Genomic DNA, 26,821 nt, shown 5'->3' with positions numbered 1-26,821 from the left:
ATGAACTACTGTGAAAAAACATTAACCCATGAGTTTGAGTGGGTGCTTTACAAACAGTTGTGAACTTGTTCAACGTTAGTAAAGTCAATTAAAAGACAACAATAGTTACAAAAATTGCAACGTGAGGTCCACTATGGGAATCTCTTAATAGATATTTTGGTATATTCTCTGTTCTCACAAGCGTTTAAACAACAATTACGTTTGATAATATTGAAACGATCTGTTCCAGAGCAAAATACATGAATCATTTTCTTAAATATTAAAAAAAAACTACAAAACATATCTATACATAGAAACCTATGGAAAAGTCTACTGCGTAGTACAATGAATTAGATCTGTAAAAATGGAATTGAAATAAACTAAATTAAAAAAAAAACTAAAATAAAGAGTATGAGTCATTCAATCTTGATATTTCCATTTTCTTTTTTACTTCAGGTCTGTACCTGAGATATAAAACATTTAACTGAGAAATGTTTTGTATGTCATAACTTAAATGAAGGCAATATTAAATACGATTAAAATGCGACTGCCATTTATTATAGATCCTTTGATCTATAACACTGTATGTATTTAGTATGCCTTGTGTAACCTCACATCTCAAACTTCCACAACCTCCCTCGGTCCAATCAGGAATGAGCAACATTTGAAAGCCGGTGACCGTTGGTCGCACACTTGACATGTTGAAAGACTGCTGTCGATCAATGGATGTCAAAGAAAGCTTTTCTTTTTTTTTTTCCTCTCGGAAAGAGATTTACTTCCGTGGTAGATAATAACATTAGCACAAAACACCACTCGCCGCCCCTCCCCCAGAGTCGTCCCTCCTTGTGTGTGAGGCGCATTTCCGATGGTTAACAATAGAAAGCGCTGTTGGCATGACCTCCTTCCTTCCCACTTCATTCTTGTTAAAGTACCACATATGCATTAAGAGAGACCGATAAAAGAAGCAACATACGAGTCATGACAATGAGTCAACAGAACATATGTTTATATAAGAAAAACACAAAGGAAGTCTTTTTTTTTCTCTTAATTTTACCTGAATTAAGTCAAATGTATTACTCCTTTAGATACTCCTAAATAGACTTTAATCTGCGTAATACTTCAAAAATGAATAAACGAATACATTAAGACAAAATAAGGTATAAATAAGTGTGTTTTATTTTTAGATCTATAATCTTAAGTGTCAATCATGCTCTTCAATTTCAGCATAAAACTGAGCCTTCATTAAAAAAAATATCAATAGAATAAATGGTGAGACACTGTTTCAACCATCCCTGGAAAAAAAAAACTTCACTTTCTTTTAATCCAATTTCCTTATGGAAACTGATCCTCACTTTTTTTTAATTTTCTTATTTGAATGACCTCAAGTTGGAATCTTGAACTCTGATTGGTCAAAACACCCACCCCCCCACACAGAATGCCTTGATTCGATTGGTGCGTTTGGCATGTGCCCCCTTTTTCAAATGAAGCAACCAGCAGCTGCCAGGTTTTATCCAGGGGCCCCCAGCCACCGCTCTTCATTACCCAAGGAAACCTTGTCATCCGTTTAAAGTGCCACGAGGCCCTGTAATCTGGGATCAATAACACGGTGACGGGGTGTTATGTTCTCCTCCGGTCAGCTGATGTGCACAGTGTGAGCGGACAATGGCAACAAAAGAGCGCACACGTGCTCCTTTGTGACTCTGAAACTGAGACATAAGGCTTTTTCCCTTGGGCTCGTCACCACCTCCCATCTGTCCTTGTTGCCTCCGACTGTTGAACGCCATGTGCTTCTAACGTTGCATTCTTTTTAAACAATGCCACTGAGAGTGTTTTGATTTAAAAACCTACCGTCACCAAAGGGTATGTATTTCGCAACGTTCAGAAAAGTATTATATTTGATTTATAATTGTTGTTTTTTTGGTTGTTTATTGAGTTTCAATAAATGTTTACATTTGTTCATTTTTATTCATCATTTGTTTAAATTGCAGCGATGATTTCTTTTTTATTCATTTAAAAATGATATACTTTAATTAGATATAATGAAAACAACAGCCGAGATGACATGCAGGTTTCAATTTAGGACTTTGTAATTAAAACGAAAATCTTCTTATTATCTTTTAAGTTGTGAATACACTGCATATTGGATGCTTTCGCAGGTTAAGATAATTGGATTTCTAAATAAAGTAACAAGAAAATGAACGAACACAACTTTATTATGTGTGAACAGGATTGATTGATGATTGATCACATCGTTCAGAGGTCACTTTTATTGAATCTAAAATCTGGCGGGGTATGGGGTCGAGCTTGCGCCATGGGTCAAGGTCAAACACAAGGTCAATGATCTATGAAGGAGAAGGAACAGGTCACAGCAGCGGCTGTGATGACAGGAGGACAGGAAATTAAGTTTCATGTCTCTATTATTCCACAAAGATGTTCCTGAGCAGACAGCTGTCTCCACCGTGCAGGTATTTTTTTTTCCGCAATGTTTTACACACTGTTCTGTTGGTTTTTTTTATTGTACAGAAGAGGAACATGACACGAAATAACCCCGCTGGCTCACCCACCTTGGACAGATTCCCGTGCACGGCTAGCCTCCTCATCTGAGCAGCCAATTGCAGAAATTGGAGAAACAGATTGGAGGAGAAACCAAGCAAAATGAAAGTGATTTGAGCGAGCGAATGATCGCAGATGAGGTCAGTAAACACTTGGAGGAGGAGGAAAGAAGGTAGGGGTGCTGGGGGGGAACACGGGCAGAAGAGGGGGGACCGTATGAAGAAGGCAAATCGATGACAAAACAAAATGAAAGACTTGAAACAAAACAAGTGGGAAAAGAACGACACGTTGACATGAGAGACAGCCATGATCACAAACTAATTCAAACTTTCAGAAAAAAAGTTTGAACCAACATTTTGCCTATATTCACCCTTTAATTTGATTCTTTTTTTGGCACTTGAAATATCATTAATTGCAATGAGCTCATACAACGCCAGAATCGCAGCCCTCTATTGATAGAAAGTAGAAGGTATCACTAAATTAGATTAGATAGACTTTAATAATCCCTCTGGGAAATAAAGTTTTATGACAGTAAGAACAGACAGTTTGAAGATTCCAAAAAAAACAAATGGTCTGACTCGTCTGTAGTTCTTTGCCAAAATACTCAATGCACTTGGTCTTCAAGCATTTCCACACGTAAATAAATCAACAACGTACACAAAGGCAGTGGAAAGACTTTAAGAAACTTATGATGATTTAATTACTCTGCTAATCGTTTATTTCAATAATAACTGTCAATTAATCTAAATTATTTATTATATTTTTGTTTTACATTCGACACGTGTTTATTTATGCACTGTTCCTTTCATAATAATAATAAAAATAAAAAAACTTAACTGAGAGCTCAACCACTCAGCTCATCTTTCAGCACTTGTTCTGAGTACACTTTGCTGTAGTAGTCCTACACATAAATGTTAAAATACACTTGACTTAAAAGCACTATATTTTTATTGTGAGAGAAAATATTTTACAATTTTAGTCTTTCTGCAGGCCGGCTCATTACCATTGTGTGTGGTTTATTTTGGCAGTTGAACATTTCTGTTTTGAATTTAATTATGGTTCTCCGTCAATTATCCTTTGAAGCATCTGAAGCGGTTGTAATGCCATGGTGAGGTAAGTACACAGTTATATCCATGAATTGAATGCTACCAATTATTAGCACAATAAGTTATTTTGATGTTTATTTTTCAGAATTCAGATTTGGTTACCTTGGTTTTTCAGTTTCCAGTTTCAGCCAATAATTTTCATTAAGATGCATTTCTAACAGAGAGCAACAAAACCTTCTAAAAATGTATGGATCCTGATGTTAATTCAGCAGAGAACACCTATTATTATCCATAAATGCAATTCTCTATCTGTTTTTTTTAGTTTGTTTGCCAACAAATAAAGAGTCAAATGATAAGATAACCTCCTTGGCAGATGTAATAAAAACAAAAACAGCAAGTCCGAGCTAAACTTCTTTCATAATAAAAATGATCTTGATCTAGTTCTAACACGAACAGGACAACAGAAGTAAGACAAAAAGTGAAAACATAGTGATGAACAAACTCATGTATAGTTGAGGAGCGAGTGGGCAGGGGAGACATCTTAAGTCACAGAAAAGTGGAGGAGTTGGCTTCATTTCCTCCAGGGCTTCCAAACCAAACCCACTGGAGGTCCAGCATGTTATGGAGTAGGAGGTTTCTTTAGAATTAAGGCGTGATTGTCCTATTTTAACGCTGACTTATGGAAGTCCACGTTGACTTATGAACTCAAACTGGACACAAGTTTGTTCTTAAAAAACAATACAACCAATATACGTCTGTATCATGTGAACAGACTGGAGGTTTATTTATTTAGAGTTACTGTGAGTGCTGTGTACTTTCTCTCAGATTACTTGAAAACGTCTTGGCTCCTTATTTTTATTTTTATTTAATTCATGATCAATACATGTTTCTTTCCAAGATGGATAAGTGGATCGCTCAATTTTTTATTTTTTAAGTAGCAATTGTCGTCGTAAATGATGAACACTCATCTGAAGTGTATGTTATTTCTCTCTCTTGGATTGAATAGGATTAATATTTGGCCAAATATTTGCAGTTTTTTTTGTGTGTGTTTCAATTGCTATTCAGTGATGTGTAGCTGCCAGTGTTATGAGGTCGTCTTGACAGGTTTTTATTTTCTGCTTCCACTTCCTGATTGGATCCTTGTCTCCAGTGCTGGACTCAAACCTGAAGTCCTCTCGAACACCTCTTAGACGTCCAGACACCTAAAGGACAGACACCGGGTCGTCATTGTTGTCTTCTCATGGTCACCCTGAGCTTTGGCCATGATTTGCATTTACCTTATGTCTTTTTTGTTTTCTATTTCTCCTGCTTAAGCCTTGCACTTGTTTGTTTTGTTTTGTCTCTCCATCTTGCCGTTGGCAACAGTTGCAGATTCACACGTTGCCTCGTTCATGTCATTTAGACTCCTGGGGATGTTTTGGCCGGAGCTGTATTATTTAGTGTGTGTATAATTTTTTGTTTGGATATCCTTTGGCCTCATATTAGTATTTTATTAGATTGATTTTTACACTTTTACTCTGCCTCTGGTTGTCTACTTCCACTCCTGCGTCTCATGGCTTCTTAAAATCGTTACAGCCAGTTAGGAGTTGAAGTATCGATTTCATATATTTAAGGGGAATTAAGTAGGTACCTGCAGCTCATTTTCAAGTCATGAGCTTCAATAAAACACAAAACATTTCTGACGCTTTGCTGAGAAAAGTTTGCGCTCAAATCAATCTGCTTAATTAGCCATACAATCGCAGTCTGAAAAACGCTCCGGCGGCTGAATATTTAATCGTTTTCTGTTGTGTGGGCATTCTGTTTACAAAACCTACGTGATCGAGGATATTCCTTCCATTGAGGTATAATTCTATCTTTCTATTAAAGGGTCAACCGCTTCAAAGGAGCACACGTGATCAATCACAAGGCTTTTTGATTCTGAGATATTTCCCAGTGTAATATTACCTTTTCCATCCCAAAATGCAAAAGCAATAATGAGCGGGAACATCAATCCTACTTTCTGACACTTACCGCGGGAAGAAGAATTTTCATGTCAGGCAATAACCGGCAGTGAGCCTGAGCAGCGCCGGCTCTGGGCTCGCGCCTACACCAAAGTCTAATGGGGTAGATCTGCTCGTGCATAACTGGGAGCAATCAGTCACTCCGTCTCCTGCCTGACAAGACTCAGTTATAGCTTCTGCGTAATATCATTTCTGTTATCATTAGATATCAAATTTCGGTCTTTATTGGCCAAACCTTAGCGAAGAGAGGCGCGGCTTGATCTCTTTGGCATGAGAGGCAATGAAAACTTACTCAGGAATAACCTTCAAATATGTCCTGGAACTGAGTTCAGGGAAGGATTTCATGAGATGTACAGTAAGCTTCAGAGGCTGTTGCTGATCTAGAAATGTGGCCGTGTTGTTTATAAGAGCGCGGCCACATTTCAACATGAGCATATCAACGTTGATTTGTACATTAACTCATCAATAAAATAGATTTAAACATCCACCATTTTCACATCAAGGTGATGTAAGCCCGTCACCATTAGTTCTCGTTTACGTGTAATTTGGTTTTGTGTCGGTCAATTAAGGGTAATTTGTAGAGCCGGGAACCCTCATGAATCAGTGTCATTATTTTGAAGATCAGAAGGTGGCAGACTTGGTTATTTTCAATGGAAAAAATAAGTGACGTGCCGGTGAAGCTTCATGAAACAGTGTCTAGAGTCTGTGTTTAGAGGTCAATAGGTGGCGCCATCGGTTTAAAAATTATGTAACGTTTCATTAGAACAGTTGACAAGAACAAAGGAAAATTAGTGCAGAGACCGCCATCTAGTGGGCTCTGAAGATAATGACACTGTTTCTTGAAGCATTATCAGACCATCACGGGAAACCATTGTCAAACAAAGAGACAGTGCCATCTAGAGGGCTATGAAAAAAAAGGAAAATTAGTCATTTGGATAAAAAACGATATCCCTAATATTACATATTTTATTGGTAGCAGTGTGCTATGTTCTTTAGAGCTTTGGTGGCACCCGTTCGTTTAAAAGGGATGTGGGTTCTGTAAATAAGGACCGGTGCTGCATGAAGTTTTATTTTCCCACCACTACATGTGATAGGCTTTTGTCCTTTTTCTTTTTTTTTGGAACTACATAAGGTCAGGCGATTGAAGATCCAATGATGTGATGAGGAGGCTCAATGGCTCAATTCAACGCGTTTCTTAAATCAATCCCTGGTACAAACCAATAATTTTCAGAACCCGTGTCAGAACCAGTCACTGCTTGTGAAATCCAATAACACATCTCTAAAAAGCTCCATTGGCGGAAGAGGACGAGGTCACAGCATGAGCCGCTTTGCAGGAAAAGAAAAAGAAAATTAAAAAAAATAAAAATGATATATTTGAAATACGATTCATACAACTACAAAAAATTGTAAATTATATTTATTGCTGTAATGACAGGAATAAAAAGAAACCAAATACAATGAAAACATTTATTATTGATACATTTAGTTTATGAAGAACAATATCACTTTACAAAAAAAATTAATAGTCACTGACTACAAATGTTTTAAAGCATCTCTAGGCGATTTTAAGTCGAGCAACGGCAGTGGACTAAAGTGTTAATGTTTAGCCAGACGTGAGACCACATTTCCCATAAGCACTCGCTAAACGTCACAAAATTTGTCCCGGTTTGCAGCAGTTTGACGGATTTTCTGTTTCCAGACTTCCATTGAGTGAATGAAGGATGGATACCGATGAGGTCATGAATCAGATTGTGGATAATGAAATATGATCTGCGTTATGACGGCTTTGTAAATAATATAACTTTAACTTTGTTTTTGTACCGTAAAACCTTAAAAAATTAAAAAAATTAAAATCACACAAAATATCTCAAGTCACGGTATACGAGTCATTCAACTAGTTTTAAGTTGATGTGTCATCACAAGTTAATTTAGTACAAGTAAGTAAGTAAGTAAGTAATATATATTTATATAGCGCTTTTCGAGACCAGGGTCACAACCATGAGAAGTTTCAGTCTGGCTTCCGTAAACATCACTCTACGGAGACAGCTTTACTGAAAGTGTCCAGTGACATCATGATGTCGGCTGACTCTGGTAAATTCACTGTTCTGGTTCTCTTGGATCTGTCGTCAGCCTTTGACACAGTTGATCACCAGATCCTGCTGAGAAGACTAAGGGATGAAGTGGGACTGTCTGGGTCTGTGTTAGAATGGTTCTCATCTTACCTTTCTGGGCGCAGTTTTAGTGTATCTGCCAATCAAATGAGGTCTGAATCGGCAGATCTGTTGTGTGGAGTCCCTCAAGGTTCTGTTCTGGGTCCTTTATTGTTTTTGCTGTACTTGATTCCCCTTGGTAAAATCATTCAGAGATTTCCAGATGTTTCTTATCACATTTTTGCTGATGACATCCAGCTCTACTGCTCTTTTGACCCAACTGAGCCCCAAAGGCTGAACAGCTTAGTCAATTGTTTGCTAGAAATCAAACAATGGCTGAGTGAAAACACTTTACAGCTTAATGTGGACAAAACTGAGATAAAAAGGAACCCAAAACTACCCAGAGCTGCTTCAAAGGTTCCAATGCATTATAAGGTAAGGTAAGGTAAAACTTTATTGATCCCACAGGAGTCTCCTTCGGGAAATTGTTTTTTTCCAATAGCCACAGAAAATACAGCAATTTTTCATAAAAATAAATCAAAATAAAATAAGAACAAGAACATAAAGAGAAAGAACAAAATGACACAATCTAAGTCTAAAGATAAAGACAAAGAACATAAATCAAAGAAAAATAACAAAGACAAAGGATACAAAGACTGACATAGAACAGAACATCCAGATACTTTCACTCCACTCCTGCCTTATATAAAAATCATTGAGGACCAATTAAAATATTAATCCTCCACTTTTATGGACTTCTAACTCTGTCTACCAGCTCTACTATACTTAATTTTTTTAATTTTAATTAATTCCTTTTAAAATGTCTGATCTGAAATTCTGAGTTTTCATAATGCTCTACCCGTCTGTTTTTCTCACTACAATGCTGTATTTCCTGAGGGGTAAGTTTTTTTCTCCTGCAGTAATGTCTTTACATATTTATACCATCTGTGTTTTTGTTAGTATCTAATTAGCCAAAGAAGGTCGACAAATGAGTCTCTGTGGAGTTTCCCCTGTATTTTTTCCGAGCTGACGTAACCCACCGATTTAAAAATACGTATATGTGAGCGCAGCTTTTGTTGTGATAGGCTTTTATATTTCTGACGGCAGGAATGAGATTCATGTTCTGAATATTCCTCTGTAAAAACCTTCAATGAGTGTAGTAAACTAGAAGCGTAAGAGTGGGATGATACCGAAAGTACAGCCTCCTCATATCCCTGTTCGGCTTGAGAAAGTCTAAAAGCTCTGTGAGAATGCTTTCTTCCATTATTTCCGGTGCTTTTGACAGAGTCCACGGCAGACTGCTGAGAGAGAGGATCAGGGAGTGGGCCTTGAAGAAGCTCTAACCCTCTCCTTTTCAGGGGGGGTTTAAAATGATATTGAATCCCAGTGGAGCGCCATAGTAAGGTTCTTTTTAATAAATATAAGTTCAACATTTGAAATAAATAGTGTTTCGGGATTCGTTACAGCTATTCAGATGTTCAGCTGTCTTTATTGCTCATGAGAATTTGTGAGAGTATCATTAATAAGGCTCTTTTCAGTGAGTTACTTTGTGTGAAGAATCAAATACAGTTGGAAGGAAATACAAAGTACCAAAAGAAAAGAAGTCCAGTTAATAATGCAAGAAAGCATTCTCGCTTTTTTTATTTTATTTTTTTGAGTGATCAAGCAAATCTTCTTGCATCTATTTTCAATCTTTGGATAATCTGGTTTCACACTTCTATTAATCCCAGGAGTACTCAGTGACAGGACCAACGAGAGTCAACCGCCTACTACACCTTTAACAATTCCTGAACAATTGGAATTTATGAACCCTATCCATCCGTCCATCCCTCTGTATGTCCGTACGGCCATCTGTCTGTCTCTCTATTTGTGATAAAGAATATTATGGTTACATTGGATACTCATTTAAGTCTGGATCAGAGGAACCCCATGTCTGATAAAAAGGAAACCCGCCACGTTAAATAATGCCTAAGTGTCCTGAACTCCCCGAGGATAAACACGATCCTCGATTCTTCCCCTCATACCGGCACAGAGGATTTATAATACCTGAATTTAGTTCTACCCCTTCTCATCTTTTCCACTTCATCTAGAATCACAGTAATCCCTGCGCTTCTGTGTAATTATCTCCCTTTTGAGCTGGCCTCAGTGTTACACTTCTCAACGTTGTCACTCTCCACTTTAATCTATGACTCTTAAAGCTGCTACCAGGGGTCTTCTTACCTAAGCCCACACTTCTTCAACTCTTCTTCATGAATTAGGTGTGAGATAAAAACTAAATATGTATCCGTTTTATAGCTGTGATGAGTAGAAAGTTTAGTACATTTTTTTCTTTACAAAAATAACAACTGTACAGTCATAATATTAAAGCACACTCAGCCTCATGTACTTCATTTTACATTATTACATGGCAAATAATACAGTGTGTGGTGTAATGATGATTTGGGGAGATATTTTCTATTTCATTCAGCTGTTATGAAGCAAATCAACTGTAATCATCATCGTGTTTAGAAGTGCATAAAATCAGGTTGAAATTCAATCCTGCTGTGTTCTTCATTACCATTAAATTGCTTTTCATTTGACCCATCCTGTGCAGCAGGCATTGGGAAGCAAGCCGGCTTGGCAGGCAACCTTCTTTCAACCAGTGTCCAAGGTTATAGTTTTAGATTCTGCCTAATAGATTGTGATGGTATCTATTTACTGGACATTTTGAATCCATATAAATTAGCTAGAAACAAAACCAAATTATCCATTTTTGTTGTCAGGATTTGTTTTCTCAACAAGTATACGACACAACATATCTCAGTATTTAATGGTGCGTTGAGGATGGGATGAATTGAGAGCATATAGGCGTGAAAGTAGAAACTATATGTCTTAGGTCACTTCTGTGAATGAGAAGCAAATGCATCTGCAACGAGCATCAGCATTATATATCTTACTATTAGTGCAAACAATTGTATCAAAATAATTTTGTTTTTATGTATATGTCCTTCAGTACCTGCATTAGTACATATGTATTTTACAGGTTTTAATGCAATAAATCCATAAGTATGTAATCCTCGAAGTAGTGATACTAAACATATTTTTATCGTGTCTTGGTTGCACTAATGTAACTGTTTACTTGTTTGGCGTCAGTCGGTCAGTCATCCTTGGCCCACTATCCTTACATGGTCCCTTATCTCAGAGCTCGCCAATGTTTTTTTCCACCACGGTCCGGTATCATGTAGCCATTATAAAAACAGAGCAACCTTCCGATATAAACTGTAAACAAAATGCTTCATAGTTTGTGTTTCACTCATTTTCAATAGTTTAAAGGTTTAATCTTTTTTTTTAATTAACATGACTTAAACAAGCGTCTTGACTTGTCAAGAGCCACAGGCTCATTTGGAAAAAATACCATCTTTTTATCAACACAAAACACATTTCAGGCAGTAATAAACAATAAAAGGGAGAATTCTGAGCGGCTCTAGTAGAAGAACTCACATTACTCCGATCCTTAAAACTCTTCACTGGCTGCCAGTTTATTTCAGGATCAATTTTAAAATTCTGGTTCTTACTTTCAGATCTATTCATGGTCAGGCTCCTCCTAACATCAGTGATCTGATCCAGTCTTACACCCCAGCTCAGGCTCTGAGGTCTGTGGATCAGAATCTACTGATGGTTCCGGAACACGCTTGCAGACCAGAGAGAAATACTTCCAGGCTGTTGCTCTTAAGATCTTAAGAAAGAAAGATCTTCCTCTCCCTCGGTATTTTATGGATCTACTGACTCCTTCAAGAAACATCTTAGGACATTTTTATTTGTGCAGGCTTTTCCTTGATTTTCTGTGTTTGTCTTATGTGTCTTGGCCTTTTAAAGTATATATTTTAGCTGTGTATTGTTTTTGATTGTTAAAGCGCTTTGTGACCCTGATCTAGAAGGGCTCGTTACAAATAACCTTAACTTTACTTTACATAGTAATACAAATTGTTATTCTTTCTGTGCGGTCCAGTAACAAATGCCTCACTGACCGGTAAAGGTCCCTCAAGCATGGGTTGGGGACCACTGCCTTGTCTGATCAGCCTTTCTGTGGCTTTTTCAAAAAATGCATTTTTTTTTTATCATTAATGATTTTGTTATTATTAATGGATCTCATTCAAACAACCTAAAAAGCATCTTTTTAAGTGGATTAAAAAACAAAATCTGGCGTGGTTTGCTTTCTACTGTTATGGTAGGGTTAAGTAAGGCATGGTAGGCAACAAGCCAAAGAGTTATCCCCACACAATGTCTTGTTGAGAGTGCTTTTATGGCCTCATCAAATTAAAATTAATAGCTGTAGAAGTTTTATTGCTTGGTCAATGAAGTCTGTGTCATACAGAGAGGTGGCTCACTGTGCTCTGGGAGTGGAGGATGGAGTGGCTGGACTGGAGGCAGTAAGTCTCCAGGTGGGGAACAAATCGGCCTCCGACAGTCCCTGTGTCTCCTCGACACCCTGACACACATCGCTAATTGAAATACTGGAGGTTCAATTATATAGTTGTTTATGTGTAAGTGAAATAAATAGCTCTGCGAGTGAAAATTTAGCATTGTTAAGCTAGTGTTTTCCACCTCTGCCCACTGACGGTAACTGCTGTCTCCTGGTATAATTTGTTTTTATGTTTCCGCTAGATTTACTCACCAGTGTGATAAAGAAGGTTTCTCCTCAAGGATTACAGAAAGGGCAGAGGTGTTAATTAATCTACAGATCAGCCGTGTCAGCAGAACTCTTTTATTGCTTCTAATGGTCCCACTGGGGCACTCGGGTTCTCATTAGGGTAATACTTAATAATAGAACAACAATAGAGTTGTTATTGTGTTCAATCACTAAGGAATTGATCACAATATCCAAAATGGATTTCCAGTACAATTATCAATATTATGATACGAGCTTTGGCGCCAACGTGCGTCATATCAGTGTGCAGTGGAGATTTGTTAATAAGCTATTTTTATTTATGAGCAGCATCAAGATGGTGCTGACTGTTAAATAAGGTGTTCATAAAGATCTACTTCCACCTCACATGTTAAACCATCTTCTCTCTGACTTTTTCCTTGAACTTTGGTATCCGGCTAAATAGGTTTCCAACAGGTTGGCAATAGATCACTTTGCTACCTCTAAGAAACGTCTTGCATCAGCCAGGACAATATCTGTACAGAACAGTAAGCAGCATACCTTCCTTACAGAAAAAGGGTACTCTCTAAGTTCAGTGGAAACTTCATCTAGAGTTTATGCACTTTTGTCTTAGTTCAGTTACAGTAGAGTCTTGGGTCTCACATATGTCTGAAGGTAGAAGAACGACTGGATTGAATTGTTGTTCATGTTTTCTTTTTTACCTCTGATACCATAGCTGCTCCAGGACATTGCAAACAATTGCAGTTAGCCTGCCTTAGGCCGGTCGTTTCTGCTTTTTCATGTTTTTTATCAACCTATCTAGAAAGTAAGTATGTCATTTCCATTTGTAAAGCGCCTTTCGCAGACTATGGTCACAAAGCGAAACAAACAGCAAAGCAAAATACATACAAATTTAAAAAGTTTAAAAGGTTGCGATAACACAGTGGCAAACACAGCAACACCAAGAAAATTAGAAAAAGCCTGCGCAAATTAAAAGGTCTTAAGATGTTTCTTGAAGGAGTCAGTAGATCCATCAAACACAGAGGGAGAGGAAGATTGTTGTAAAACTTAGGAGCAACAGTCTGGAAGGATTTCTCTCGTCTGGTCCGGAAGCGTGATCAGGAACCATCAGTAGATTACGATCCACAGACCTCAGAGACCGACCTGGGGTTCAAGGCTGGATCAGATCACTGATGTAAGGAGGAGCCTGACCATGAATTATTGAATTTTAAAATTGATCCTGAAAGAAACTGGTAGCAAATGAAGAGTTTTAAGGGATCAGGGAAATGTGAGTTCTTCTACTAGAGCAGGTCAGTGTTATCGCTGTAGAGTTTTGTATTAACTGCTAGCGAGACAGCTCCTTCTTGTTTAGACACTAAAATGAACGGTTACAATAGTCTAAACGAGAAGACACAAACACATGGATTATAAGCTCCAGATCGTGTTATGACACGATTTTCCTAAGTTTAGAGATTTTCCTAAATTGAAAGAAACGGGTTTTGGTTAGTTTTTCGCATCTTGACCCTTTCAGCCGTTGGCAAAGTGTATAGTCACAGTATCACAAACCTATCGCCACCTTCTCCAATAAGGCTGGGTGAGCTACATAATATACCTGTTAGCACAGACTAATTAAGGTGGCCACAGGACAGCTCTGGTGCGCCACTACGGTCCCTTTTTCCCAAAGGTGATTGACCGACCCACACTTTTAATTAATCTCTTCCAACTTGGAGTAACCAAGCCCTCATAACACAGTGAATAGGTGGTGCTGCAGGTGCAGGTATATGTTTGGATATTTTGGAGGTCATGCTCACCGTTTTTTTTGTGTTTTTTCCGCTGATTAATAAGGACTGGCCTTGACCAGACAATGCTTGTCCTGTGAAAAACATTTATGAAAAACATTTGGCAGCATCTGAAGATGCATTGAAAGGTTGTTGACCTTCTTATCTTTGCACGCAATGTCATGGTATTCCTCCCGTGCGTTTTATCCTTTGTTATTGTCAACGTTGCTGCAAGAATTCCCCTGGGTTCAGCAGTGCTTTTGTCAGTTGAGAAGAAGGTAGGTCATCATGTGGAGTCTCTTGTTCCTTGCAAGGCTGATAGCAAAAATCCTATGACATGACCATAACTATAGATCTGTGAGTTGAGTTCTACTGTCGTTCCTTACTTGACCTGCCATTTAATCTTGAGCAGACTAAAGATGAATTAAAAAATACTTTCTTAAGACATAATTTATTGCCATAAATGAAAGAAATTACAATCAAAACTTAGAAAAGCTGAGAATTGTCAGTGAGTCAATTTGATTTTGAGGTGAATGAAGTTATGCATCAGATATTACTCACCAATAGGTACCGGATATGGCATCTTTGAGGAAGTCGTGTTATAATAAAAAGAAGAAGAAGAAGAAAGAAATATCCTGTAACAGTAAACATTTGCTATTAACCATTGTTGAAACATGGAGATTCTCGGAAGTAACTACGAATATATCCTGTCAATGCAAAAACACATTTATTCATGTGAATTTTCACTATCAATTGAATCTCATCTTGAGTTTGATGGTTTATTCATCAAGTGACAAATGAATGTATGCGGAAGTTTGTTCATTCCTAAGAATGAAGAATCAAATCAAGTGTTTGGTGAAAAAGAATGAAGGCTGTAGAAAAAAATGTCAGAAACAGGAAATTGACTGACTTAAAAAAAAAATAAATACGTTCCTTATCATTCAAGTGATGGCTATCACTCTTGCTTCCATAGTGACATTCAGCGGATTCTATCCGCAACAAAATAATCAATTGTTACAAAGCCACATGTGCAGATCTGTAACTTTGATAAAGAAATATGAACTGTACAGTAAATGACTGATGATATCAACTCACACAATCAATTTACAATATAAAATATGTCCTGCTCAAATAAAGGTAAATTATAAACACAAGAATAGCTGAGAGATCCAAGATTTTGTTGTTGCAATTTGTCAACAGACATACAGTTTATCTATTGGCTTGTCAAAAGTAATTATGCTGCTGCCATCGCTTTTGCACTAACTATTCACGGTGTAAATTACTGACAAGATATTTTTCCTGCTTCAGCAACATCGGCCTATGCTGCTGGCTTGGTAATTTTTCCCCTCGAGGCACATTTAAAGTTTCATAGACGTTCTTCCCAGACAATACATCTGACGGAATCATTTATTAAAATGTTAGATTGCCCAGTCGGTACTGCATAGGAATGACTCCCATTGCTCACCATGAGAGTAAACACAGATACAATTTTGAAAAACAAACAACACAGTGGCTCGAAAGAGAAACAGTCTTCTTTTTTCATTCATTTTAAATGATGCTGCTAGTTTCTCTGGAAAGTCATCAGCCATTCTAACGCGAAACCAGCAGCTGCACGAAAATGATATTGAAGACATTATTTGTCACGAGCGTTGACCACGGTTGATTCATCTCACGATCTAGAAGTCTGCTTACGATTAATCAACAAACTTTTTTGTATCTATAAAGAACACACATTTTGAGACTGCAGAGAGGAGTGAGTAAGAAAAACTTTTATAATCATAAATTATAATTGTATTTCTCTGAAATAAAGCTCTAATATGAGTTTGACATAATTCTTTTACTCAGCATTGGTGTCTAAACTGGGAAAAGAGTTGTTGAAGGGCTGATGAAGCTTCATGAAACAGTGTCATGTTGTTTAGAGGTCAGTAGGTGGCGCCATCAGTTTAAAAATGATGTTCATTAGAACACATCGAGTGGAAATAATGACACTGTTTCATGAAGCTTCATCAGACTATCGCTACATAAAACTTGACCATAAACTTGCTCTTTATAGGCATTATTTGCGATCAAGTTACCAAGAGGAATAAAAACATTACTGTTCTGTGCAGAGGATAATATTCAGATACAAACAACAAAAGAGGTATTATGTATATTCCTTCTATTTTCTTTTGTTTTGGCATTTCATTAAATCCTTTGTAAAGCTATAAGCTATAAGTGGGACCTATTATTGCACAATCATAGGATGTGAGCTGTATCTTTTTTTAAATATTACAGTCTGTGGTTTTTGCATTGCAAATGTCGAGTTATGCATAATGTGGCTGGAATTTTGCTTCAACGAAATTCCCTAGATCCCGGTTAAAAATAATACTTGAAAAGTCTATAGTATTTCTCCCGGAGTGAGGAGAAGAACATCGTCCACACCTGTGCTGTAATGAAAGGGAGTCAGATTAGAAAGAGTTATTCATTCTTCAACAGTGTTTCGTATGAGTTGTGTGTGGCTTTGGCAATCTTTCACCCACGTACTTCAACCTGAGTAATTCCAGTATTTTACCCGTGTAATTGCAGATTGCTCCTGAACTCCATGTTCCTCTTATACCTGCTGATGATGTGGTAAACGCGCCTGTGTTCCTGGTAGCTCCACTTTCCTACAAGGATCAATGAAGATGAACGCATTCTTCATCATGGATAAATATGAATATTTGATGCTGTAATAGTGTTTTGTTTTGAACACATAAATCTCTGTCGACTGGAATTAACATACATCTAAATAATAACAACAACAGTATTATGGGAATACGGTCCAAGATGAAGGTCTCTGGGTTGACCAGATCTTTCTTTGCTGCTTACATAATACTTTGACCTTTAAGCTAATATTTTATGTGTTCAACCTATGAATATATATATTTTTAATGACTGTGTGATTTTGACTGTCCGGGGAAAAAGTATCTCAAATTCAAAATCTGAGACAAATGCTTCGGTGGAGTTGAACAAATAGAGTGCCAGTCATGGAGTGGCTCGATAAGCTGTGAAGCCTACAGTATACATGAGAAAGTTGACGCATTCATTTATGTTTTTATGTCCCAATGAACACTGCGCTGGTAGCCTTGTTATAGGGTTATGAGTCCAATCAGGGTGTTGTGAGGCTTTACAGCTTCACTTTAGCCCACACAGCTTCAGTCTAGAGTCTGTGTTGCACGAGATAATAGAGAGGCTTTTCTGAAGTTGCATAAAGCGAAAGTATCTTCTGGAATAATCTACTCAACTCCCAGTTTTTTATATTGTATTCAGTCAGTGATTCAAAGCAGCAATTATACAAAACAATTCCAGTGAATTGGATTGTTATAAAGGAGCCACATTGGCTCGTTCACTGCCCTGTCTGGTAAGAGATAATAGTAGACATAAGTCTTTTTATTTTTCACATCCTTCGACAACTTTTAGATCCTGCTATGACGTGCTTGCTCAGGTTATTGTGAATTTACGCATTTTATCATCAGAAAATAATCAGCAACACTTCCACAGACATTTTTTAACATATCAGTGTCAAAACCAGGGTAAATAACTAGTATTTTCCTGAAAAATGTATCTGACATTCAACCAGAATGATGTATTTTTCACATTTTCAAATCATATGGGCATGATTGATGTTCATTCTGCAATGCAGTCTCCAGCCTTGTTGCCTTGGATCTGTTGGTTTATTAAACTAAATCTTTTTTTCTAATCATCTCTTTCCAGTAATCGGCCATCTCTGTTTGCCTCAGAATAAAAATCATGTTTTTCTTTTCTTCGTTGCTTGCTGTATTTGATCTAATATTCATATTTAAAACATGTGCCATATAAACAAACCAAAGCGTAAAGCTGACATCAAATAAAACATAGAAGTGTTGAATCGAATGCTCGGTCACATGGGACACCTCTGGGATGGCACTTTGATGTGTTCTCTGTCCTTTCCTTTTATCCTGTCTCCTCCACTTTAAACCTATTTTTTGATGTGAGAACATAAGCCTTCTCTATCAACGCCGCTCGGTGTGCCACCGTTTGGTGCATTTGTTGGAACCATTAAAGCCTTAACTATCATGAATAGAACAGCCAGAGTGGTCAGTTCTGGTTGAAATAAGCATCACCATGGGGATCTAAAGCTCTCCTGGCATGACTTCCATGGCAATGGACTCGGCGTGCTTTGAAGACGGTTCTACATATCACGGTGTAACATAATGACGGATTTCATCTGTCCCTGTGAAACTAAGATTCGATTCTTTTTTTGTTTACTTTTTTATTCTATTTACATTCAAGAGCATGGATAAGTCTGGATAAATCAACAAATCAAAAGTAAATAAAAGAGCATTAATGACCCTTCAGGAAAAACTGCACAGTTAAACTGTTATACAAGGGATATAAATACAATTGTTTTGAATATTTAATATCTATATATAAGTTGCTTTTTAAAATCTTTTTTTTTTACTTTCCAACTACAAATATTGATAAAGATTTTTTCTGAATACCCTATAGTGGAGGGAACCCAACACACTGACCAGTTAACTTAAGATCGAAAAAATAAAATAAAATAAAAAATGAAAGTGCATGAAAAATACATCTCACTATAAATATGTGTGGGCCCTGTGCTAGTAGTACTAGTAGTAGTAAGTAGAAATAACTTTCAGAGAGTTATAATTAACACACATGTTTTCGTGCCTTCGGGTCTGAGATAATTCATGGGTAAACAAACAGAAAATTACCTTTTATTAAAGCATATTTTGTGCAACTCCATATCAAATGCCTGTAACATTCTGTAGCAAAAAAAAGATTCAATTTGTGTGGAATCTCTCTCTCTCTCTCTATATATATATATATAATTCAATTACATTGTAATATGGAACGTATGACAAATTAATTAAATATCGGTTGGATTAGAAATACTTTATTTATCACTTTGGAGATCTCCTCCGGGAAATGAGATATCCAATACACAGCAGACAAAAGCAAGAACAAGAAAAAAGTGCAAATAAAAAGAACAAAGTGCAAATGGATAACAAAGTGCAAAAATAAAGGGCATAGATCAAAGGAGAATACACAAAGATTAAGATATATTACATTATTCCTTCAATCTGCTGCTGGCCCCAAACTTTAAGTTATAAAGTCTAATATATAACCAAGGTCTGCATATTGCACGAGTTAATGACATACCTATATTCCAAGCACGTGATGAAATCCTTTCTGTACACATTATTGGAAACATACCATAATAGATTATTTCGTTTAACTTTCAGACCACAGAGTTGATAAACCAATCCCTCAACTTTGAAAACGTTTCTCATAAAGGGTCTGTAATGTTCTTTATAATTACACTGCAACAGTGTGAGACAGATTGAAAACACGTTGTATGATTATGAAATAATTGAGTTGTTTAATGGACAAAAATAGTAACAATTATGTCGCTTAAATACCTGCTCTTCTATCTTCACGTGTTCCCTGTATTATTGGAACTTGTTTGAACTTATTATTTGTATAAAAGACACATGTCCACACCGTTAATCAGTCAGACTGTAAACTCTTCAATAAAGCCACAACCGAAGAGTTGTCCAAGGCCACCAGGGACAACACCGGTATGAAAAAATGTGCAATAGTCAAGCAGATTGGTGAGAAGAGATCAACTCTTTCAGCAAGTATTAGACAACTGGGGCTCCAAGCAAGGTCTCAACTTGTGGGGTGAAAATAATCTTGAGCGAGGTGAGAAAACAGCCCATAACTACAAGGTAGGATATGATCATTGACCGGAGGAGAGCTGGTACCACAGTAACAAGGGTTACTATTAGTAACACACTGTGTCAACATGGTTTGAAATCCTGCTCTGCTCTAAAAGATCCTCCCGCCTAAACCAGTCCTAAAGTTTGCCAGAGACCATCTGGATGATGCAGGAGGAGGATTGGGAAAATGTCATACGGTCAGATGAAAGCAACATGACAGTCTTTGGTTTGAACCGCATTAGCCGTGTATGGAGGGGGTGGAATGCTAAGTTGCATCCTAAGAACACAACACCCACTGGGGAGCATGGGGTTGAAACAGTTTGCTTTGGAAATGCTTTTCTGCAAAGGGGACTGGATCAGTATTAAGGAGATGAGGAATGGAGTCATATATTGGGAGGTTTGGAGCAAATACCTCCTTCCATCAGTGAGGGCATTGAGGATAAATGCTCCGAATATGACAATGAGCCCGAACACATCGCCCAGGCAATGAAGGAGTTGCTTTGTAAATGCCAGATACAGTGAGTGCAAACCTGTCATTGCCTACCAGTGTTACACCACAAACTATTGAGATTAATTTTTGTTACTGATTTAACACTTGTTTAATGCACCATTTTACAAGTACATTCATTGAAACTCACATCACATTGTTGGTGTGTAGATATGATGGACATGTCAGACCACTTTTTCTTTCTTTCTTTCTTTCTCTTTCTTTCTCTTTGTTCTTGTTATTATTTTTATGAATAATTGCTGTATTTCTGTGTCAAATTCGAAAAAAAAAACAATTTTCCGAAAGAGACCTCATGAGCGATCAATAAAGTTCTACCTAACCTAACTTTTAAGTAAGACAACTTCCAGCATCAATAGCTACCAAAACCTTTAAGCATCCAATTATTTACTGATTAATTCTATTTATTGAATAGAAAACTGACACATTTTTACACAGCAGACTTGTCTTACACAGCTTACAATATATTAATAAATTATCTTAAGTAGAGAAAATGTGACTTTTAAAAGTCTGACACTTGGAAAATTGAAAAATTCAAATTTCACTTATTTTGTACACACACTCATGTTGAAGGGTTGGGATTATTTTCTGGGTAATTTGTTCCTTTTTGGATAGTTTGGGTAGCATGTTAGCCTTTTATCTCCTGTTACAAATAAATTAAAAATAAAGACTTTTTCCCGAACAATTTCTCATGTCAAGGCTTCAATACAAGAGCGACGTTACAGACAAGCGCAATGGGGGATGTTTTTAATTGTGAATCTTTGGACGAGATGGACGAAGACAGTGAACACAAAGATTACTCTGAAAATAATTCCGAGCCTTTTGTCGACATGAGGGTGAATAGAAAATGATTGAATTTGAATTATAACTTTAATTTCTGAGTTCTTTTGTGGTACTAATAATAAGAGAGTAGTTGCTGACGACCGTTAGGCCTTTTTTTTTTTTTGGTGTGAATGATACTTTTTTTTCAAACAGCAAGCCAAATATAATAACTGTCTATCAATAACCTAGCTAGAAAATAACAGCTTTCACCTTGGCCCCCACAAATCATGAATTATGTGATATGTTGCTACAACTTCTTCATTTTGTAAGTAAGTAAGTAAGTCATTTATATTTATAGAGAGCTTTTGCAGACCAGGGTCACAAAGCGCTTAAACAATAAAAACAATACTCAATAAAATATATACTTAAAAGGTCAAGATAACGCCGAGAAATCCCCTCATCAGTTTTACATGCATCTTAACATATATGTGTCCTAATCTGCAGCATTTCAGGCTTTAATTCAATATTTAGCGTCACCTTGAGTCTACGAAACTCTTGGTGGAAACCTTGGTCAGAGAACAAGCGGCATTGCTAACCATCTCCAGAGTGACAGGAGTGTGAGGGCGGGCGGGTGGGGTAGAGGCAGACTTGGGCTGTGAGACAGACAGAGGCCAAAAGACAGAGATTAGAAACAGCTAAGACAGATGCAGTTGGTGGGGGGCTAATCCTGGCTGTGAGTGAGTGATCATGTCCACGTACCCAGCTGCGGCACCGCCAGGGTCCACGGGGCGTGCTGGAAGTCTGATGAGGCGTCACCACTGTCTGCTGGAGGAAAGATCCCTCAATCTGCGATTCCTATCAGCGAGCTGGGCCAGGTAGGCGGGAAGGAAGAAGGGAGAGGGATGAATTGAGACAGCATAATGAGAAATGTCCATTTTTCTTAATCGGTTTCTTGTCAGATTATTTTGTCTTTTCCTCGACTGGGCGTATAATTAAACACTTATCAGCATTCTCAATGAGTGTATTACAGCCAATATGATTTTCTTTCCCTGAAGACCCCCCCAAGCAAAGGGATCGATAAAAAAAGGGAGTTTTTCATACCATCTTTTATTAGCTCAATGAGGTGATTTGTGGGTAGTTCTTAAAAAAAACCTATGATATATAACTCTTTGGGAAATTAACTTTAAAAGGCTGGATAGAAACTATAGAATTGTATGGACTGACAGGAATCATTTACATTCGAAGAACTTTTTGGCCCCGGTGCCAAATATGGACCGCCATATTTTGTAATGTGGACCGCCAAATGGTTGTGTCAAATCAATGTAAATGAATGTTCATATTGATGTTTAAAGATTCATGTGATTCATTTTTAGGGTTTCTATTTCAACAATTATACACAGATAACTAACAAGAGTACAAATTAGAGATAATTGAGATAATTGTGAGCCTTTAAGAATAAAAGATAATAACACAATCAGACTCATAATAACTTTTATGGACATTTTTGGAAGGTGACAAGTGAATGGTGCTGCTCTGTGGAGTGGAGGTAGTTAAAAAGTTCAGTACATTTCTATCTATGTATTTATTTGACAGATAATAAAATATTACAGATAAACTATAGAACCGTGAACTATAAACATAAAGTACAAATCCTTCTTTTTCCCTGATGCCATGGAGGTATGTTGAAGACATGATATCAATCTAAAAGTGACCTTTATTTTACCCATGCATTATTAGGTAAATTGACTTTTCTTTCTACACGTAACCTACCTATAGGTGCCAGGTAAGGGTTACTTAATGATTTGTCAATCTTGATATGAGAAAAACAGAAAACGAGATCAGAAATTCAATTTAATTATTATTGTTATTGTTGTTGTTTTTGTTATTATTGTGATTATTATTATCAATATCTTTATCAACATTGTTTATATTATAATTATTATTTCAAACTGTATTACCTCAAAATTCATGTTATACATTTACAACTATCTCTCATTGCGATTGACTTTTATTTCTGTACTTAGCAAACATCCAACTACAGCTATTCTTATTATTCTTTATGTTCTGGTAATACTCAAATAATAAATATTAACAGTCAATTTAGGGCGTCAAATCAAATCGACAGAAACTGAAACTTGATAATATCCTAAACATAAATGACAACATTTTCCACAATTTCCTCATTTTTAATACCATTATTTATTCAATGTATTGAATAATAAAAATAACAGATTCTCATTTAAATACATATATTTTAAATTTCTTCAGTAAAATGCTTTATTCAAAAAACTGTGCAACAACACAAGAGAACATTTTTTATGAACCTAAAATATTTATATCTAAAAACTGAAATACAATATATTTAAAATCAAGCAAGTTCTGGGTAATGTTGGACTATCCTTTCACTTCTTATGCTGTTATTTCCAACCTGAGGCCTTTTGAAAGAGCTCCATTTCTGTCCGGACCAGAAAATCCTCACGCTTTGTTTCCCTAATGCAATCTGAAAATGTACACAAAAATGCCATCAGTGTGCGCGCACAGCCAGATTGCCCCTGTCAACCCAACACACTCAGCTTAGACAGACTCGCTTACAAGATGTGAAGCCGACATGAAAAGTGAAACGATTCAGAGATATTGCGACCCATGAGAGACGCTGCCTCATGAAATCTTAACAGGAGACATGTCCAGGTCTTGTTAAATGCTGCTTTTGCAAGTGCTTTCGTAACAAAACCTTATTTTTGTCTTGAAAAAAGAGGTATTTCCAGAGTTCAAGTGTATCAAAGTAAGTGTTGTATCAATCATTTTGGGGTGTGAGAAATTAATAAATATGCATTTAAACACACAACAACTCATGCTTCCTATCCATTCTAAAACATAATGGTGGTCTCAGCAGTATTTTTCTTTGTTTTGAACATCATTTACACAGATGGCGCCACCTACTGACCTCTAAACAACATGACACTGTTTCATGAAGCTCATAAACTCATCACTACAAATTGTTGTTTTATTTGTATTATTAAAATAAAATCTATGATCAACTACACGGCTCATTTATGACTTCTTTGTTTTGTTTTCAGTTTTTTTCCCCGATGAACTTTTCTCAATTTGGCGGTCAGAGAGTCCTCTCTACATGACTGTCTCTCTCGCTTGTTAATTAGGTGCAATGGCACCTTTCTCAAAAGGATCAATCACCGCATCGAACACCGCCATTGACCTTTAACCCTCTCCAGCTGTCCGCTCGCCATGTCACTGCAGCAGGGAGGATGTCACACTGTTTGAAACACAGCGACAACATCTCCGCGGGGAGATGGGATCAGATTAGCCAGAACAGATATGCACGAGCAGAAAGTACATGCAGATGGCTCCACATTTTAAACCCAGTTCGAACCCAGTTAGCTACGAGGATATCTTGCTACATCTCTTTTGTGACACAGTTACATTGACATCTGGTGTAGCGACACGTCATGTCAGTTGGTGATTTAAATGTATGAAAGCGAAAAAACAAATATATACATACATATTTAAATAAGATTCAATGTGTATTTTTTCAATTGAATATTTATCACAATTTCCACTTTAAGGTTCAATAACTACCTAATCTATGGATGGATGGATGGATGGATGGATGGATGGATGGATGGATGGATGGATGGATGGATGGATGGATGGATGGATGGATGGATGGATGGATGGATGGATGGATGGATGGATGGATGGATGGATGGATGGATGGATGGATGGATGGATGGATGGATGGATGGATGGATGGATGGATGGATGGATGGATGGATGGATGGATGGATGGATGGATGGATGGATGGATGGATGGATGGATGGATGGATGGATGCATGGATGCATGGATGCATGGATGCATGGATGCATGGATGCATGGATGCATGGATGGATGGATGGACGGACGGACGGACGGACGGACTGACGGATAGGTTTCTAATGAATGAAATGAAACGAATACATGAATAGAATAATGAATAAATGAACACCATTAATTTATTTACTACCCTCAAAAACGAAGGATATGTATGTATGTATTTATATATATATATATATATATATATATATATATATATATATATATATCTGTATATATATATCTGTATATATATATCTGTATATATATATATATATATCTGTATATATATATATATATATATATATATATATATATATATCTGTATATATATATATATATATATATATATATATATCTGTATATATATATATATATATATATATATATATATATATATCTGTATATATATATATATATATATATATATATATATATATATATATATATATATCTGTATATATATATATATATATATATATATATATATATATATATATATATATATGTGTGTTAGTTATAATATTGTATATAGACAGTACAGTATAATATACTACAACTAACTGGTCTGGAAAAGCGCTCCACAAATATAAATTACTTACTTACTTTCACCCTTGTGTTATCTCTAAGGACCCCAAACAAACGTGTTTGTGGTATCCCTTGCATTGTCTTTGGGTGAAGGTGAACAACCTCCACCACTGCATATGTATTTCTGAAGGCCAAGAAAGTCATTGACCTTGACCTAAAGAGATAATACAAACACATTCGTTTTCAGGCCTTTTGAAGCCTCTTTATTTTGCTTTAATAAAGATTTTTTTTGTGTTGTTTGTCTATTTTTAAGGTACATGTTGGTGTAGTACTGATGATGAGATGTTGGGCAGATGTTTTAATGTGGCAGGTTTGAACGTAACACCATTTTGGCTCTGAACTGAAAACAAAAGAAGCCTCAGAAGTGGCTCGTATATTTAAAAATAAAGGAAGACGAGCCACTCGTAAACCACCGTGTCAGCTCATTGATTATTTATCATAACACCGCTATACTGCTTCAAGATGAGGATAAAACTCATCTGCGGCTCGCTGAGTGGTCAGCAACTCTGCTGGATTTATATCTTGGAGAAACCAAATAAGAACCACAGTCCACATCGCTGCCAACCGAGCCAACAGAGTTGTTGTCAGACGAAAATAAGTGCCATTATTTTTCTCCATTCTTATGGCCGAGCGGGAGGCCAAGGACACGCTGGAGAGAAAAGACGGCCTAAAGTTTGCAGAACTGAAAGTCCCAAATGTGTCTGGATGGACCTTGACCGTGATGTAATGTGACTCAGCACAAAATACGATCAAATCAACAAAACAACTTTCATGCAAACACAGGTTGTACGAGTGAACACTAGTGATGTTTGTATAGATGGATTCTTTAGTGCAGAAGCTGCAGTTTTCTTTTAAAAAAAACTGCTAAAATACTGCAGATAAAGAATTAAAACAAGTTTTTATTATAGTCACATCGATGTTTTCGAGTCGTACAATTGTTTGACGAATAGATTTCTTAGCAGCATCTTTCAAGTGAAGGACGAGACTTTCAAACCTTTCTAAAGGATGAAACTCCAGAACACTAGAATTAGGAAGAATAGAACACAGAAAGAAAGAATACATTTACACGTTTTACAGTTTTTTAAAGCCAAATATGCTAAAATGCTGATTGTATTGTAGTTAAGATGAAACTTTGTATTCATTTTATAACATATATTGAAACATAATTATTTAATTTCCAAATATATTGAATACATATACTTATATTTTTTACTTTAATCTTTTGG

This window comes from Callionymus lyra, chromosome 6 (assembly GCF_982586985.1).
Source record: "Callionymus lyra chromosome 6, fCalLyr1.hap1.1, whole genome shotgun sequence".
Lineage (NCBI taxonomy): Eukaryota > Metazoa > Chordata > Actinopteri > Syngnathiformes > Callionymidae > Callionymus > Callionymus lyra.
This window is presented reverse-complemented; position numbering follows the sequence as displayed.